We start from the raw sequence: 16,994 nt of genomic DNA, 5'->3' as shown, positions 1-16,994 counted from the left end.
GTTTTCTGACATGCTGGCTGATAAAATACCTCAAACCAATTACCACTTATTTCAATAAACGGACCTCTGGATAATTATTGAAATCATACAGGTAAATTGATATTATGGTCTACATTTAAACAGAGAAGGAAATCATACATGCATAAATCAAAAACTTATTGAAACATAATCTGCTAAATATTCCAGGAAATGTAAAAAAAAAAAAAAAAACTCGCACACAAAAAGAAACCGAATGAACCACTAGATATACACCCCAAAACCAGTAAATGTGTCATTTGGCTATACCTTTTATACCGCAGAAACCAACTTAATCAATTCTATAGTGCATCGCAAAAGGCATTATAATAACATGTAAAATAATCAACACATTAACATCTTATAAGGGTATGTAATGCAAGCAAACATCAACATTAACACAAAATAATTCAGGATAAAAATAAAGTTTAATTGAAAGAGTATTTTGTTGGTTGTTACACCATTTAGAGACAATTGTTTTAAGCAGTAGCAAATTTTAACTAAGGAAGCACTGATTTTAAATAGAACATTGCATGGCACTGTGCAATGGGTGTGTGAGCCATTTTTTGCACCCCCTGGGCACTGTTGTATTAAAGAAGGGCCTTCCGATAGTTATGTATCTCCTTTGGTAATATTAATAGTGCTAGTGCCCATATTACACAGGTGCTAGCATGCAGAAGTACGAAAAAAGGTGGTCACAATCAGTGCACAGCCTGAGGGCAGTCCTCTGGAGAGTGTGAATGGGGTTCCATGACCTCCAGACATGTTCCTGCAGATGGGTGCATTGGATGACTGCAATTTCAGTATCCCTCCCCTTTTTGTTCAAAGTCAAATTTATTTATTCCCAAAAAATCATCTTATAAAAATATTACATACAGAATATTCACATATAAAACAGATACAATCTTTACACAGAAAATACGATTTAAAATCATTGGGATAAGTACAGGATTTTCACTAGTTTGCATCTAGGCCTAAGTGGCTCCTTTCCAAGTAAAAGATGACTTTTTCTATATAGCAATATTAAGTCTCATAGCTAGGATCACAATATCGAAACTCTTCATTACAAACTAAAATGACCAGTGCTTCAGTTCTAGGCAGCACAATCAATATATAGATTTCACGGTTTAGCATCAAACCCTACATGCTTTCCTCACTTATAAAAATTCAATTTTCTGTATAGTGTTAATTCACATCGTAACTGTGATCGCAATGTCAAAACTCTTGATTGAAAATAAAGTGCTCAGTGCTTCAGTTCTTGATAAAACGCCATGCCTTTTAAAAATCGGGCAATTTGTTTTCTTACAATTGTAAAATATAGACAATCAAGAAACAGATGAGTTATGTTATATTTAACTTCAAGGCCACATGTTCAATACCTTTGTTTATGGCAAAATATCTTCCAAAGCACAGGGATACTCCAAAATGGATCAATGACTAAAAACATCTTTAATATTCGTTTTATATTTCTCCTTTCTGGTAATTTGGAGAAGTAGGAAAACATCTCTACGTCTCGCAAGTGTTCAATTGAGTGCAATGTAAATTTTTTGGACAGCAAATAATTCTTATTTTCTGATAAGCTAACCTCTCTAGCTGTTTAACTAAGTGGAGATTTAGCTTTGTCAGTGGGTTTTGCTTGTCCTCATAGAAAATGTGAAACTTTCAATGGGAATCTAGAGAAAATGTTGTGATTTGACGTGGGAGTTGATCTTTAAGATTCATATAAGAGAAAACAAGAACCTAATGGAACAATCTCTTTGATTCCATCCCATTGGAAAGCACCTGCAACACCAAGGGTTTAGCAGTGGGAAGAGAAAATGCACACATGGCAAACATTTTCATAGCTCAGCTTGTGCATGGGCTTAGAGCAAAGTCAGGCCATTGGCCACCCCTAAGTAGTAGTAGCAGTAGTATTTATTATTAGTTGTATATTATTATTATTATTATTAATAACAACAGAATGACCACGGCACACAGGATGGTACAATCACAGTTCAAATTGAGGACAAGTGTCCCTGGTATTCAGGTTCCGGATGTGGGTAACAAATCTGAAGAGTCCTCAGTTGGTGATGTAAGTGTCTTTATTTGTAGGCCCAATTCGCCACAGATTTACGTAGTCTTCCAAGAACAGCCAACACATGTTTCGTCACACAAGTGACTTTATCAAGGCTGTAAAACAGTAAATGATGTACAAGGTATGTGGGAGTAATCATGAGTAAGTAGGCTAAGTCTAAGTCCAAGAGGGACAGGTGCCCGTGTTATGCTTAACCCAAGTGAATGTGTACACACATCCATGTCCGTGAAGTCAAATTGGGTAGGCATGGCAAGCCGTTGTGAAAATTGTGAATAATAGTCCAATATGTAAAGGAAAGGACAGTTAGGAAGAGGAAAAAGGTGAGGAAGAAGAGAGCAACTCCTTATTCGAAACCGTGTGTTGGATTGTGATAATAAACACAAAGTATTGTCCCCAAGAGAAGTGATTCCTAGGTGAAGTCAAGAACGTGGAGTAATAGGAGAAAAGAGGTAGGTACGTAAAAGAATTGGGTAGGGAGGTAAAAAGTCATACCTAGGCCAAATGGCCAGGAAAGTAAGTAGTGGGTAGAATCGATGGTGTTGTGCGCGAGTAGTACAAATTTAGTTGGCTGGCAGTAGGTAAAAGACGATCCAGTAAACGAAGGTAAGCAAGATAGGCCTTGATAAGCCTCGGTTAGGGCCCTGCGTGAGTAACAAGGTAAACGTGAGGAAAACAAAAAGATACTTTTGTAGTGATTCGCTACATCAATTAAGTAAACCTATGGGCAACTAGGAAAGATAAGGCAGGAAATGCTGGTGAAAAAACTATGCGCCATAATTGTAGAGCAACTAAACAAGTCAGTTGGTGTCAAAGGTAATCCAACTCATAGGTGAGGTATTTGTAAGCAGAGTGCGAGCGTATGTAAGCATGCCAAGCTAAGTAAATCAATAATGGTAAGAGAGGGTGTCATACGGGGCATTAAGTATGCTAGAGGACACAGAATCATGAGACTGTGAAAGGCAAAAGAATTATGGTAAACGCTAGTAGAAGTTAGGCTAAGGGATAGGAAAATAGCCCCGTAAGTAATAAGCGCGTGGGAAGACCAGAAGGTGAAAGGAAATACGTCCAAGTTGAATAGAAAAATCACTGAAAAGGTCAAGTGATAAGCAACATTCTGGGAGGGCGCATTGAATAAGGGGGTACGTCAGACGACAGTGAGGAGAAAACTGCCCCTAACGCGTGACAGGAGAAATAGGTACGTGTGAAATAATGGGAATGAGGATAAAAAACGATGTAGAAGCGTAGGGAGGCAAGTGGGGGAAATAAAAGCCAGTAATGAATGTTAATGAAAGAGTCGAGGTGGCAATTATAGAAGGGAGAGGCGCATTGTGCTGAGTAACACAAAAGGGGACGGGAGAGTCAAACGTGATAAACGCGTAGCAGCGGGTAAAGCCTACCTGTAAGGATGGTGAGCCGGTCGTAGTATGCCGAACAGGCGCGTCTCGGTGTAACCGATGCTCCGCGCTCGTGCAATTAAATATGTTGAATAGGCAGTGACAGGGCAGAAGGACTAATTGAGAAAACCGAAATGGAAGTGAGTATAGAGGCGGAAAGGTGGCGGACATCTTAAGATGGCTAAATTTGTTAATAAAGGATGGTAAATGTTGATGTGTTGAGGAATATGAATGGTTAGAGAGTGATAAAAGAATTGTGTCGAGAAAAAGGAAAGAAACCTATAGTCGTGGACATGCTGGTGCCATGAGTAGGTGAGGCAGATAGTAAACAAGGCAATATTGATATGTACAAACTAAAGTTAGCATAGTCAAGCTCAATGGTGTATAGTAGGGGAATACAATGTAAACGAGTATTGGACGGTCCTGATGAATACTGGCACAGTATTTAAGAAGTGGTTAAATATACAGGCATGAGTTTGCATAAACAAGATAAAATACAACAACAAGGTGAGTAGTGCGGAGGCCAAATAGCCCCCATTGTGTGACCAAAATTCAAGTAAGACATAGGGGGTTATTCTAACTTTGGAGGAGGTGTTAATCCGTCCCAAAAGTGACGGAAAAGTGACGGATTTACCACCAGACGTATTACGAGTCCATTATATCCTATGGAACTCGTAATACGGCTGGTGGTATATCCGTCACTTTACCGTCACTTTTGGGACGGATTAACACTCCTCCAAAGTTAGAATAACCCCCATAATACCATTCAACAACAGATGTAACGCGCCTGGTTGTGGCAAGTGAATATTAATGCCTATTTAAACATTTGATAAATTTACAGACACAAATACAAACATACATTAGTATGGTGTAGTGTGGTGAAATTGTAACGGCCCGGGAGCCTGCCGGCCTTAACACATTTCAAGACAGGAAAAAATTCAATAAACAGGGCTAATCTGGTCAGAAAACAGGTCTGGACACCAAAATAGGAGCGGTCCCCATTTGCGAATCAGATAGCTAAAAAGCATCACATTTTCAAATCAGGGCACTTTTGAACTTGTCAAAACACATTGTATAGTTATTTTGCAATGTATGAGAGGCTGACCAAATGTGTGCTTGATGCAGGCAATGTCTGTGGTAAGATTAGGGAGATAAACAGTTAAATTCAGCCCACCGGATCATAAAACAGGTCCACAACAGACAAAAACTCAGACCACACACTGACCTGTCAGAACAGGCTTCAAGCTCTGCCAGATTGCCCTATAGGCCAGTCCACCCTACCAATAAATATGGAATCTAATGTCAAGAACGCAGAACTATCCAACGTAAGACTCAGCAGACCGGTTGCTTTCTTTAATAAAGGATTTAATATAGGTGGTGCCTTTGGAGATTTGTCTGTCAAGCAACTAAGTCGAAAAGTTTCAGCGTTTAATCAATATTTTCTAAAGCCTCAAGCTAGCAGTCTAGAATTAATGTAAATTTCTGATTAAAAATCAAGGGTAAAAAAAAAACATGGAAGCTAGCTTTTTTTCCTCGTTTTCCTAAGAGGTGCTTGCCCTGGACTGTGAAAAGCCCTTTGACATCTTTGAAAACGTCTTATTTCCTCAGGAGTACAGTTTGGGTTCTGCATTTTGCAATCACAGCACAAAGATTAGCCCTCTGTTTCCTCAATTATTTCACTACTGCATAACAAAGGAGCTCCTTCCTCAGACCATTGATCCTTTTCAAATCTACTGTTAGAAACTCCACACTCCTCAGTATTACAACTGTACTTTGTGTTGTACCTGACAGTAGCCATGATTTCACAAGGGGAACTACCTGGCACAGGAGAGACCGGTAGGGGCATAGCTTCAAGGGCACTGGGAAGAAGGGGGTGTAGAAGTCTGACACCCGCTAAGTGCATTCTTGGCTTGACAATTGGGTCTGAGGGCCCTGAGCCAGGTTTGCAATGTCTGTGTTAGTTTTTCTTGTCATTCTTATGTCGCTAAGAGCTTTTAAAATGCTCATTTTTTAAAGTGAAAACATGAATGTTATAGTGACTGGTTTGCAAAAAAATAGTAAATCTCCACCCACAGAAGTACTTCTTGAATGAGTGCATTTTTACTACTTTTTAGAATTCACAAACATTGACACTAGTAGGCTTGGAAAGCTGCGCCGGTTTCAGATTTTCTGGCATACTACTGACAATCAGACACCCAAAAGGTGATGGGATGAATGTCTGCAAATAGTCTAACCAGTGGCAATCGCGCAGGGTAGCATGAAAACGTATTTTTCTCCAGCTATGCCACTCTAGACAGTTGTCCTCATTATGAAAATTAAGACTGTCCAGCTTTCACATGGAAACAGTCATATTATCTCTCCACCCTACAGCCCACTGCATCTTTAAGTTGGGAAATTTGAGATTCACTCCCTGAATCTTACCAAGTTATGCTCCTGCCTATAATATTGTAGTTAGTGTCTGGTTAGGCGGGACTATCGTAGACAAACACAGGAATCTTTCAAAGATGTTCAAGACCACATATGCATTTTGAATTGATTATGGCTTGTGTATGTGATAATGATGACATGCATTGACACTGAGAATCTTAAAGTAGACCAACTTCAAATACATCCATATTAAACAAAGGGGAACATAAAGGTTCAAATTCCAAAGCTTCAGAGTCAAAATCAACAGTGACGTGAACACAACCTCAAGCAATCAGCTCTGGAGAATGCCTGACTATGGGAGAGTTGTGATCCAAAGCGCCTGAGTACGGCAGGGCCGTTAATTGTGTCTCAGCATGAAACTCCCTTTCATAGCTGAAACATAATTATAACTACGCCAGTATTTCCTGGCATATATCCACTTGAAAAACAGGTGGAAATATGCCTGAAAGCAGGCCAGGTTAGAGAAAAAATCTTGTGAAAAACAGAGCAATAAAACATCGTTTCCAATGCTATTCCCCATTCCGCAGGTAGAAACTCAGAATCACCCAGTAGAGGTGCAGCGATACCATCTATTTTGGTGAAATCGGGTACAGTGTTACTGTACCCAGTTAGTGAACTGCTCTTGCCAGGGCCCATGTTTGTCACATGGAGGTCTGAGACCCTTAATCAAAAAGAGAAGTATCTTCTTAGAAAAGTAGTGGTTTCAGTCAATAAATGCCTCAGTTTACATTGGATATCAGAGTCACCTCGACAGTGACTCACTGGATACAAAAAGTAAACACATAAGAGAAAGGGAAATACCGTCTCATAGAATCCAGTTTAAGGAGTCATTTTTAATGATAAATTAAATAATCCCAGCTCTCCCCTCACCCCCGCCCACACACCCTGGACTCATTTTAAACTAAACAACTAGTGTCATGGCATCGAATCCCACAGTTTGAATAACCCTTCCCATCTTGAAGGTAGGATAGGAAATGACTTTTCCAAGATGGGATCCTTTTAGGGAACATATGACATCCCATTGGTTTGAAGGCATCTCCTTACCCAGAAGGGAACAGCAGAGACTGTACCAATCAGGGGTACCGAAGACCCCTGCACGTGAGGCCTTGCACTCTCCCATCTTATAGACCTAGACCAGTTACTGGCGTGTCTACAGTCCACGGGGTTCTCTTCACCCACTACCCTCCCTATCCCTTCGCGGAGACCTTCGCCCCCTGAAATATGGGATTTTCAAGCCCCTCACAAAGTTCACGTGAGCTCCCCACTGCACACTGTGAGTCAGACCAGTTGCAGTTACACTATTTGAAGGTGAGCATCCGCGCCAATGCTCTGGCACCTCTGTTAAAATACAACCATGCCACATAATTCCACAGGTAACTAACAAAGCAGTCTGCCAGGCTTATTAACGTGCAAATTGACATTTTAATTAACACCACCCGAGCCTGTGACTTGAGCTCTCACTTGCATTTCTGCTCAGAGTTTGCAATCTGGAATAGTGATTCTTAAATGTGTTCTAGTGTGTTTACCTAATCACGCTTTTAATCTTTCTTAACAAGACAGGAATAACGCCAGCAGATTCCTCGTACCGCCACCTCTTGTCTTAATGTTGCAAAAGGCACTACTTGGAATGATGGTTGCTGCTCAGTTTTTTTGTGTAAAGTGCTCTAATAGCACTATATAAAACTTTTGAATAAATAAATAATGTAGAGAGAGAACCTTCTTTAATTTGCTAAAAAAAAATGATTCAGTGTGTAGTTTACACCTTTGGCAGAGAAGAAGGCTTAATAAAGGCTTTCTAAAATCGCAGCCTTGTAACCAGGATTTACTAGCATCCTTCAGCCTACTCATCGCAGAACGCACTGCTCAGCAGATCTGCTTGCGCTTGGTCAAGGTGAGACCTGGTGCTCTTTGCAAAGCTAAAAATACTGCATGTACTTTGGCTGCCTTTGGCCCCATCCGCTGTACTCTGCATCCTTTGAACTGTTAGCTACCTCTCTGTGGAAATCAAAGTCCTAGCTAGTAGTGTTGTGATGTGGCGTCGTGTGGAGCTGGGGGATTCTTTCCAGTCTATCAGGCTATGGGATGAAGTTGATGCAATAGCTCAGTGGGTTAATGTATGTGTATAAGAAGGTTTTTACACGGATCATATGAAAGTTTTGGGCCACAGTGAGATCGTCGAAATCATTCATCCTTCTAAGGTGGTCCAACATCCTTCAATGGTATTATTCCAGTGCAGGAAATAAGGAGGATCCAGTCGGATCTTGCAGCTATTCTTGAACAGGAGGAGGGATCCGGGCTGACCCCAATGAACTGCGTTGAATTTGTCCCAGTGTAATTTGCTGACTATTGCACACATTCAGCAGCGCCCACATGTCTGGTTTCCTTCCAGCTGCAACTGCAGACATGAAAGGTCTTTCTTTTTGTTTGTCTTTCTTTTTTTTTCACTGACAGAAGGGCCCAAAACAAAGGCCTGATAAAAACGACCATCAGACATTCTTTTGTTCTGTGTCTTTCTGCCTAGTAGTAATCTGGATACTAACACCTAGATGCAAATGCAATGGATGGAAACAAACAAGCACCAGTTTGTGTGTTATCACTGCACAAGTACGTTAGATAAACTAAGATTTAGAGGCAGGTTTTTGACTCTGTTTAACCCTTGTTTATGAAAGGTATGCATGGAGTGTAAGAACGTCAGATGTATCTGTACAAGTAATAACATAAATAACAATTTAAATAGCACTTACACATTTCTGTTTTATATTACTCTTCTATAGTGCTACTCAACCCCCTGTGGAGTGCCATAGGACTATACATGACATAGACACATTAGATAGAGTCACATTATACAAGAGTGTAAATAAATGTACAGAAATATTACATAAAACAATAATGGTGACACAGTGTAGGAGTCACATAGTGTCCTTACTGGTAGGCATTATATTTTGAGAGTGCCCCCTCCAGAGAAACAAAAAGTCAGGCTATAAAACGTAATGCAGTTCTTGCATTGTCTGTACTAACAAGACTTTAGCACTACCCATTGAACCCTTTTTAGTGATCTTAAGAATAATGACTGGCTGAGAAAAAAAACAATACTTTTTAAACCCATGTCTTCCAGCTTGAATATAACGTATTCATGCTGGCTCATACCTTACAGTGCTATACTAGGATTGCTACTTATGTAAGTAACAAAAGTATCTCTGTATCAAAAGTAACCCAATCATCTATATCCATAAAATACAAATCTGTGATTAGCACTTTAGTAGATGTGCTTTGTAGTAGACACATTAACCCTCTGTACTACTTTTTGAGTTAAAACTGCGACTAATAAAATACGGATCTCTTCAGCAATAAAAGTATCCACTAGGACTACCTTACCAATATTATTATGCCCTGATAATTTCTGGCCACACAGCGAGCTTTGCGGCAGGTGCCTTAATCCCATAAAATATTCTAAATTTCAGTCTCTTTGTGACCAATTGAGTAAGCCTTGAAAATCCTTGAAAATGTCCAGGGGTCAAAACATGTTAGCTGTTTCTAATTTTACATGAAATATTCAGAAACAAAATCAAAACAAGACAAATAAAGCAAGAGAGCCTTAAATGGTGTTAGTGTATGCTATCTTTGTTTATGATATGCCTATAAAACATTTGTTTATGTGTACAGCTAAATATATTTCAAGACTGAGGTAGATTGCATTGCTAAAATGAGTACCTTTCAATTGAGTAGTCCCAATACTTGATATTGTCAGCCACAATGTTTATTTGTTTATTGATGTATTTAAGCATTTTTTCAAAGTGCTCTATAAATTGTCCGCCACCTTTTTTAAGAACTTAAGACTCTTCTTATAAGTACAAAAGTGATAGGTCAACTTGTGATTATCAGATCTTGATCATTTTGACCTTAATTTGATCAGCAAAATATCTGATATTTTTCTAAACCTTTGTGGTGTATTTTTGTGGTATTCTCACTGTGTTATTGCTTGATTTATTGCAAAAATACTTTACACATTGCATTCTAAGTTAAGTCTGACTGCTCAGTGCCAAGCTTCGAGAGGGTGGGCACAGGATAGTTTGGATTTTGTGTGACTTACCCTGACTAGGATTGTGGTCTCTATTTGGAAAGGGTATATACCTCTGCCAACTAGAGACCCCATTTCTAACAATATATATATATATATATATATATATATATATATATATATATATATATATATATATATATATATATATATATATATATATATATATATATATAGGGAAAGTGGGCAAAAATGTATCAAAATACAGGAGAAATGAAGATTCCTGTGCCTAATACCTCATAGATTCTACAGAGGGCTGGACCAGAATGCCACATAAAACCTTTTTCGCAATGTTATGTCATGGTTCCGGGTGGAACATGTCAGGCAACATAGAATGACAAAGACATTGGGGCAGATTTAAGAAAAGGTGTGCTGCACCTAGTGCAGCGTCACTTTCTTTGCACCTTTTAGCACCCCCCCTACTGTCACCATGTGTATTTAAAATAAGTGCACCATGGCGCAGGGCAGGGGCAATAGCGTCATCTTTTTAACTCCCTATACTCTCTGTGAAATATTATCTTGATAAAACATGGTTTGCAATGTTTTAGAAGACAAATAAATCACAGATGTTTTTACTCTGCAGATATCTTATGGAATGCTAATCATCAGCAATTATTAATTTCGACTACCAGAAAAGCGAATAGGCTCCATTTTAAAGTGTGCTCTCCAGGTCAAAAAGTTAAATTCTTTGTGAAAAACATAAACCGTGCTTCTTTCACTAAAACACAAACAATAACGTACACACTTCTTTTAATAATAGATAAGCATTATGTTATGCACATCTGGGCTAAGTTTGAAGACCTGTTAATGGGGCTCATTTTCGAGTTTATTCTGAGCTCCACTGTAGAGCTTTCAATAAGAAATATTCTGGAAACGAGTAGTTTACCCTTTATATGTTTAATATAAACGAGCCAGTCAATATATCACAGATTAAAAAGAGAGGATTAATGTTTGAACCTCTTCACTGCTGCTCAAAGAGATGCAAACATAAATTTCTACCAGAACGTAAATAATTTAATGACAAAAATAATTCATTTCTAGCCCTCTCTTTAAAATATACATAAATATGAATGGCATATATTGCAGGATGTTAACACCACGGGGCAGATTTGCTCAGTTTTAATGGGCAGTACAGCAACCACATTTCCTGTGCTGCATTGTGCAAGGGAAAACACAGCGCAGAGCCAATTCGATTAAGATTAACCAGCTGTTGCGGTCTTCTCTTAAAATGACACTCTTAAAGGCTCTCTTGTACAATGCATAGCCTCGCTGAGATGAAAGTGTGCTGTCTAGCATAGGTTTTGAACAAGAAGCACAACCTTCTAGTGCAAATTCCTAGGTCTTGAAAAACATAGAAGGATCCCACACATTTTGAGAGATGAAAATATTTCCCTTTGTTAGTGCCTGCTTCACAGAGGTTTTTGGCACACCCGACCTGGCTATCTTAATAGGTCAGGGTTTGTATTAAAATCTATGGCCTGATTTATACTTTTTTGGCGCCGCATTTGCGCAATTTTTTTAAACAAAAACGGCATAAACCTACAAAATTCATTAATATTTTGTACGTTTGCACCGCTTTTGCATCAAAAAATGACACAAATGCGGCGCTAAAAAAAGTATAAATCAAGCTCTATGAGCGTTTGCACTGTAATGCCTTGTAATGCTCCCTTGATGCAAAGTGACCCAAAACAGTGGAAAACACGTTTTGTACTGGAAAAGGGCCACCTTTCCATCACAAAATACTTCTCGCACTGGAAAGTAAATACCAATGTGTTGCTTTGAACTGCTTTACATCAACTTGCAAGGGCAAAGAGTTAGTAAATCTGGGCCCATATGTTCAAAATCTTGACTTCTTCTGTGCCTGAATACACAAACCACAAGGTTACAACTACAGTTAATTTTTGCCAAGTGTTCAGAAATGCACTGCAGTGTAGAAACAGGATTCTATTAAATTATTCATCTATCTTAGCTGGAAACAATAGACCTGTCAGAAAAATTGTAGATGCATATCAGTTATAGTGGTACAGGATTATAGTGCACTGCCAAGGGCTATAATGAGTGTAAAAGGCTCTGGACCGGAGTTTTAGGCATGAGCTGCAGGCATGGCCCCATAACGTGGAAAAAGTTATTTAATGACCGGTATGTCATGAGGCAGGAGGGCTATAATGCTAATAAAGCATTCCTCCGGCAGAAAACAGAATGTTTTAAACTAAACGAAGAGAAGTAGGAAAACAATCATTGAAATGTTGGAGCAAAGGGCCAACATCAGCCATTACTGGCCCTCTGCTCTCCATATCCCTTATTGGAGCCCACAACACTCTGGTGTTCCAACTATGAAGACACCTCTTCAGCAGCAGATTTATATGAATCCAGTAGCCCTGGTCACAGCATAGTCCTAAAATAAAGGTTTTATCAAGATCATGTAAAAAATATATTTTCATTATAATTTTGCAATATATTAGCCGTTCTGGGGAACACAGGACCAAGCATTTTAACAAAGGCACTCAAATGTATTTACATTTTTAAGGTGAACATCCCAGGAAAATCAACAAGGAGGAACTAGGCGTTCATTTTTACAAGATTTTACAACCCTTTATGGCTTAGGAAATACAGTACTTTATATACAAGAACTACAGTGTCGTCACATTTTCAACTGTACACCATTTACCACTGGATAATGATAAATATCCATAGGTGTGGGTTCAAGGAGGTGATGGCTGGACTACTGAAAAGTTAGAAGTTGCATCCATTTCACAAATCGTTTACTACACATATTTTCACAAAACAAAGATGATCAGACTAGAGTATCTGGACGGGTCTTGCACTCAGCCAAACACCAATTACCACAAACTTTTAACACAGTTACTTCCAATTTCAGACAAGCATTGGCGATGCCTATAGGTCCGGCTATAAAGAAATGCTGTATGGCAATGTGAAGAATTACAAGTAGATAAAAAGTAAATAACTATTTGTGTGGAAACAAAATACTGTGCAATAATATTGGTGTAGGTTAAATCATCAGTTGAGAGTTTCATTGTCAAGCCAGATATAAATTCCATGTGGGTTAATAACTGTTCTCCCCCTCCCATATGTGTTGCTGCCAGAGTAAAACACTATAAATTATCTAATTATCTGAGACCCTTTAATTGCTTTACAAGATTATATTTGTTCCCCTAAAAATGCAAGCTCAGGCAACTGGGTAAATAACGTGATCACAGATGAGTGGAGGGCAAGCACTTTTTTGAGGAAGCATACGGCTTCTGAAAAATCAAAACACTCCTTGCTACCAACATGTCGGCAGAGGTAAAGCCCCTTTCTAGTGACGCCCATATATTTGTCTGGCGACTTCTGCACTGGCAAGCCAGACCATAAACATGAACAGAAAACCATCTTTCTTTAAAAGATGCTTATTGTAAGAATCGTTAGTTGCCAGCAGGGGGAGCTCTTGCAAGGATAAGCATAGCACGATTTTTCGAAAGGATACATCCAGTGCCCTCAGAACCGCGTTTTGAACTGGCAGGAAGAAACACTTTAATAACAAAATCATGGACAAAATGTGACGTGCACTGTGCCATATTACATAATTATTGAAATACAGCTTTAAAAATCAAATTAACATTGTGTTTTTTACTAACTATAAATATATTATTGAAGAGGATTATCTTCCGCACACACGTCTAGTGTTTATTACATTTGCAAAACGTTGTCAGAAAAAAATCAAAACATCAAGGAGTAGGCTCTGAAGCCACTTAGTCCCCCAAAGCTGTGCTAACAAATATTTTTAATCCCAAATAAAAGTATAGGTCCAAAATTATAGGCAGGGAATGTTACGACTTTTTACATGAAAATATACTGAAGCACAGGCCACTTTACTAAATGCCTAGTGAGAGTCCTCGAATACATGTCACTCCATCACATTTTGCACAACTGGAATGAGTGTGTGAATACTAATGCACTTCAACCCTTTTTTGTGGAATGGAACTCCCGAGACCACCAACTGCCAAGGTCCTTATTATGAACAGCTGTGTTGGCTCAGTGAAGACTAGAAGGCTTTTATTTTTACTTGCAGTAGCTACAGCGCATATATTTTACTAGGAATTACTCTGAAATAATGCAAGAGCTGCTGACTGAAAAGCTGAGAAACAAAGAGAGACACTCAGGGCCTCATTACGACATAATGTGCCTGTCGGAGACTGCCACCGCAAGTCTGGAGGTCCTACGACCGCCAGACTCTTAATGAGTGCCTCATGATCCATTAAATCCAAACTGTGGTTTCTGCAGTTCATGCACTAACTTGGAGAAATTCTGAATTAAATGTATGTGCTCCAGAAATTACAAATGCCAAAAACAGGTACTCAGTTCTGCTCTGAACCAACTCAGCTGTTCCTGGTAATGCCCATTGTGTGCAAAACTGTTTTACAATTATAAGGATTATGATTAGAAAATCACAGGCATTTCAATCACAGTCCAGTGTGAAACAAACTACACTTTACAATCCATACCAAATCCATACCAAATTGCAAAATACCGGAAGGGGGGGGTGGAATGTCAGGGACACTACTCTCTTGTTTGTGAGACATTGTAAAATGGATACATGATTTGCATCTGCAAAAGCTTCAACAATGTTAATGGTGGGTCTCGGTACTGAGATAACAGACAGTGAGCAAATTAACCACTGCATTCTCCTACAGTGACATTCAGTGACTGTCAATATTTCTTGCTGAAAAGAGTCTTTAAGGGCAGATTCATACATCAGTTGCCTAATAAAATTATAGTGAGGTGGCTAAATAACCAGTATGCACAAAACTCTGACTGGCCCCAGGACCCTGGCCGGTCAGGTGTACAGTGGCATAAGCATTCAGCCCCTCTTTTTGTGATAGAATGTTCCATTTTAAATCTAATATACTTTACATAATGTAGACACAAATTATGTTTTATAGAACTGCATCACATTACAAAATCCCTAATTTGTCTGCTCAATTTGATGACTTTTTGAAGAAACCTGGTCTAATGCAGGCTCCAGTTTCCCTGTAATGTACTGGTCATCTGGGAACAATAGTGAAAACCATTGCTGTGAAGATTGTCACTGCAACTTGCACCAGCCATAGTCCCTGTCAACACTGCAAGTGCCGGTGCCAGCTGAACTCCTGCAAGTTAGACAATCATGACTATTCCAGGTCACACAAAGCTATAAAAAGGGACTAGGTGACAGGTATTTTTAATATTAAATATACATTGCACTATTAAACACTGTTATGGTTGTGTTCACCTTAAAATTAGACAAACAGTGCCACCATGTGTAGAACGTGCAGGTGTCGAAAATTAAGAGTCAGTGCTGAGCACCGGCAAGCACTGGCTTAAATCAAACCAGTGGAGAGAAGGAGTGTTTGTTTCTAGTCTGGTTTTAACAGGTTTGGTACCCATGGTCGCAGTTACCTCTCTGATGGCAGAGTACATATATGTTGTGGCGTAGTCCATGATGAAACGGACTGTCACGAAGGTGGAGTAACTGGGGCTGTTTGCCACACGCCCTGCTTTTTTGGGCCCCCTGCAGCCACTGCTGAATGTGTTTGTATATCACATAAGCTTAGTCTAATTTTGTGATATATTCCTGATGACAAAGGTAAAATTAGTCACCACTAGATGACGCCACATACTCTTTGTTATCCTTCTGGCAGTCCTACCAAAGAATAATGATTCGAACAGAGGCAGGGGCAGGACTACCCAAAATAAGATCAACCTTTAGCTGATCTTAAAACAGGTCCCAGGCCTGAAATTTCAACCTGTATGGATTTTTAAACTGCCCATCTGACTTGGCAAACTAATCCCCTTTCCAGGCCTAAAACTCCCTTTTTATTACATATGGATTGCTGCTAAGGTAGGCCCTAAACAGCCCGCGGGGCAGGGTACCTTATATTTAAAAGGTTGAACATGTGCTTTTAAGTTTTAAATGTCTTGGTAGTGAAAAACTACTAAATTCGTTTTTCACTACTGTGAGCCCTTCCGTTGGCATAGAATAACATTGTATTACCTTATTAAATTTGCTAAGTGCTAACTTTTGGGTTAGGGAAAAAGTAGAAATGTCATGTTTGGTGTCTAGGGCGCTGTCATTTAAACTCATTTTTAATGGTAAAGTTGGAATCTAAGTCACAATTCGGAAAAAGCCACTTTTAGAAAGTTGGCATTTTCTTGCCCCAACCATTTGGTGCCTGCAGCCTTTTTCCTGGGCAAGATGTCTAGGTGTAGTTGGCAGTTGACCTTTGTGTATTCCCCGCAGATAGCCCTACATTAGGGGGAGAAGGTGTTGACAGGATGGGTGAGAGGAGCTGTACACAGCCCTACTTGCACTTCAAAGACACTGCCTCAGCTCGCACAAAAACAACTTCTCATTAATCTATTTTAACTGCAGACAGACGGGAACCAGGGTAGGGAGGCAGAAAATTCAGGACACTTCTGTGGGGAAAAAACTTGAGAAGGTTATTCCACTTCAAAGCTGGTATCAGGTATACAATTAGGATACTCAGACACATTCTTCAGTTCACTTCTAGGACTGTGGAAGGACTCTCAGAGGACATCCCTGCTGCCTGTGGCCTACTGTGTGTCTCAGAGGATTGTCCTGTTGCACCAAGAGGACTCCTCTGCTACCTGAAGCCTGCCCTACGCCCTCAGAGGACTGCCTTGCTGCATAAGACTTGCTTTTCTACTTGATCCCAGGTCTTCCAGAGTGACTCCAAGGGCTAGTTGGCTGGCCATCCTGATCAGAGACTCAGGGACAGAAAAAGCTCCAACCATCTTGACCTCAAACCTGGACCCAGCCTAAGTGATCCCTGACCCTCTAAGTGGTACCCCTCAGCCCTAGACTCTTGGAAGTAGTGCTAAATCTGCCCAGATACCTCAAATCCAAAACTTGAAACAATTCCTACTAAAAAGTGTTGTGATAACCAAGAGAAGACCAGACCATACCTGCTTGCCGATCCGTCCAAGGTGCATAGTTGGTTAGCCTGAC

At 39.6% G+C, this 16,994-nt stretch overlaps 1 protein-coding gene across 1 annotated transcript in view; it reads right to left on the bottom strand.

The window, feature by feature from the left end:
* FGF14 (fibroblast growth factor 14) overlaps window positions 1-16,994 on the bottom strand; it is a 1,239,298-nt gene that overhangs the window by 666,960 nt on the left and 555,344 nt on the right. The gene's annotated exons all lie outside the window — the stretch shown is intronic.

Source organism: Pleurodeles waltl, chromosome 8 (assembly GCF_031143425.1).
Source record: "Pleurodeles waltl isolate 20211129_DDA chromosome 8, aPleWal1.hap1.20221129, whole genome shotgun sequence".
In the NCBI taxonomy this organism is placed as follows: domain Eukaryota; kingdom Metazoa; phylum Chordata; class Amphibia; order Caudata; family Salamandridae; genus Pleurodeles; species Pleurodeles waltl.
Note: the sequence above shows the minus strand (reverse complement) of the source record. Positions and strands in the feature narration are given on the sequence as shown.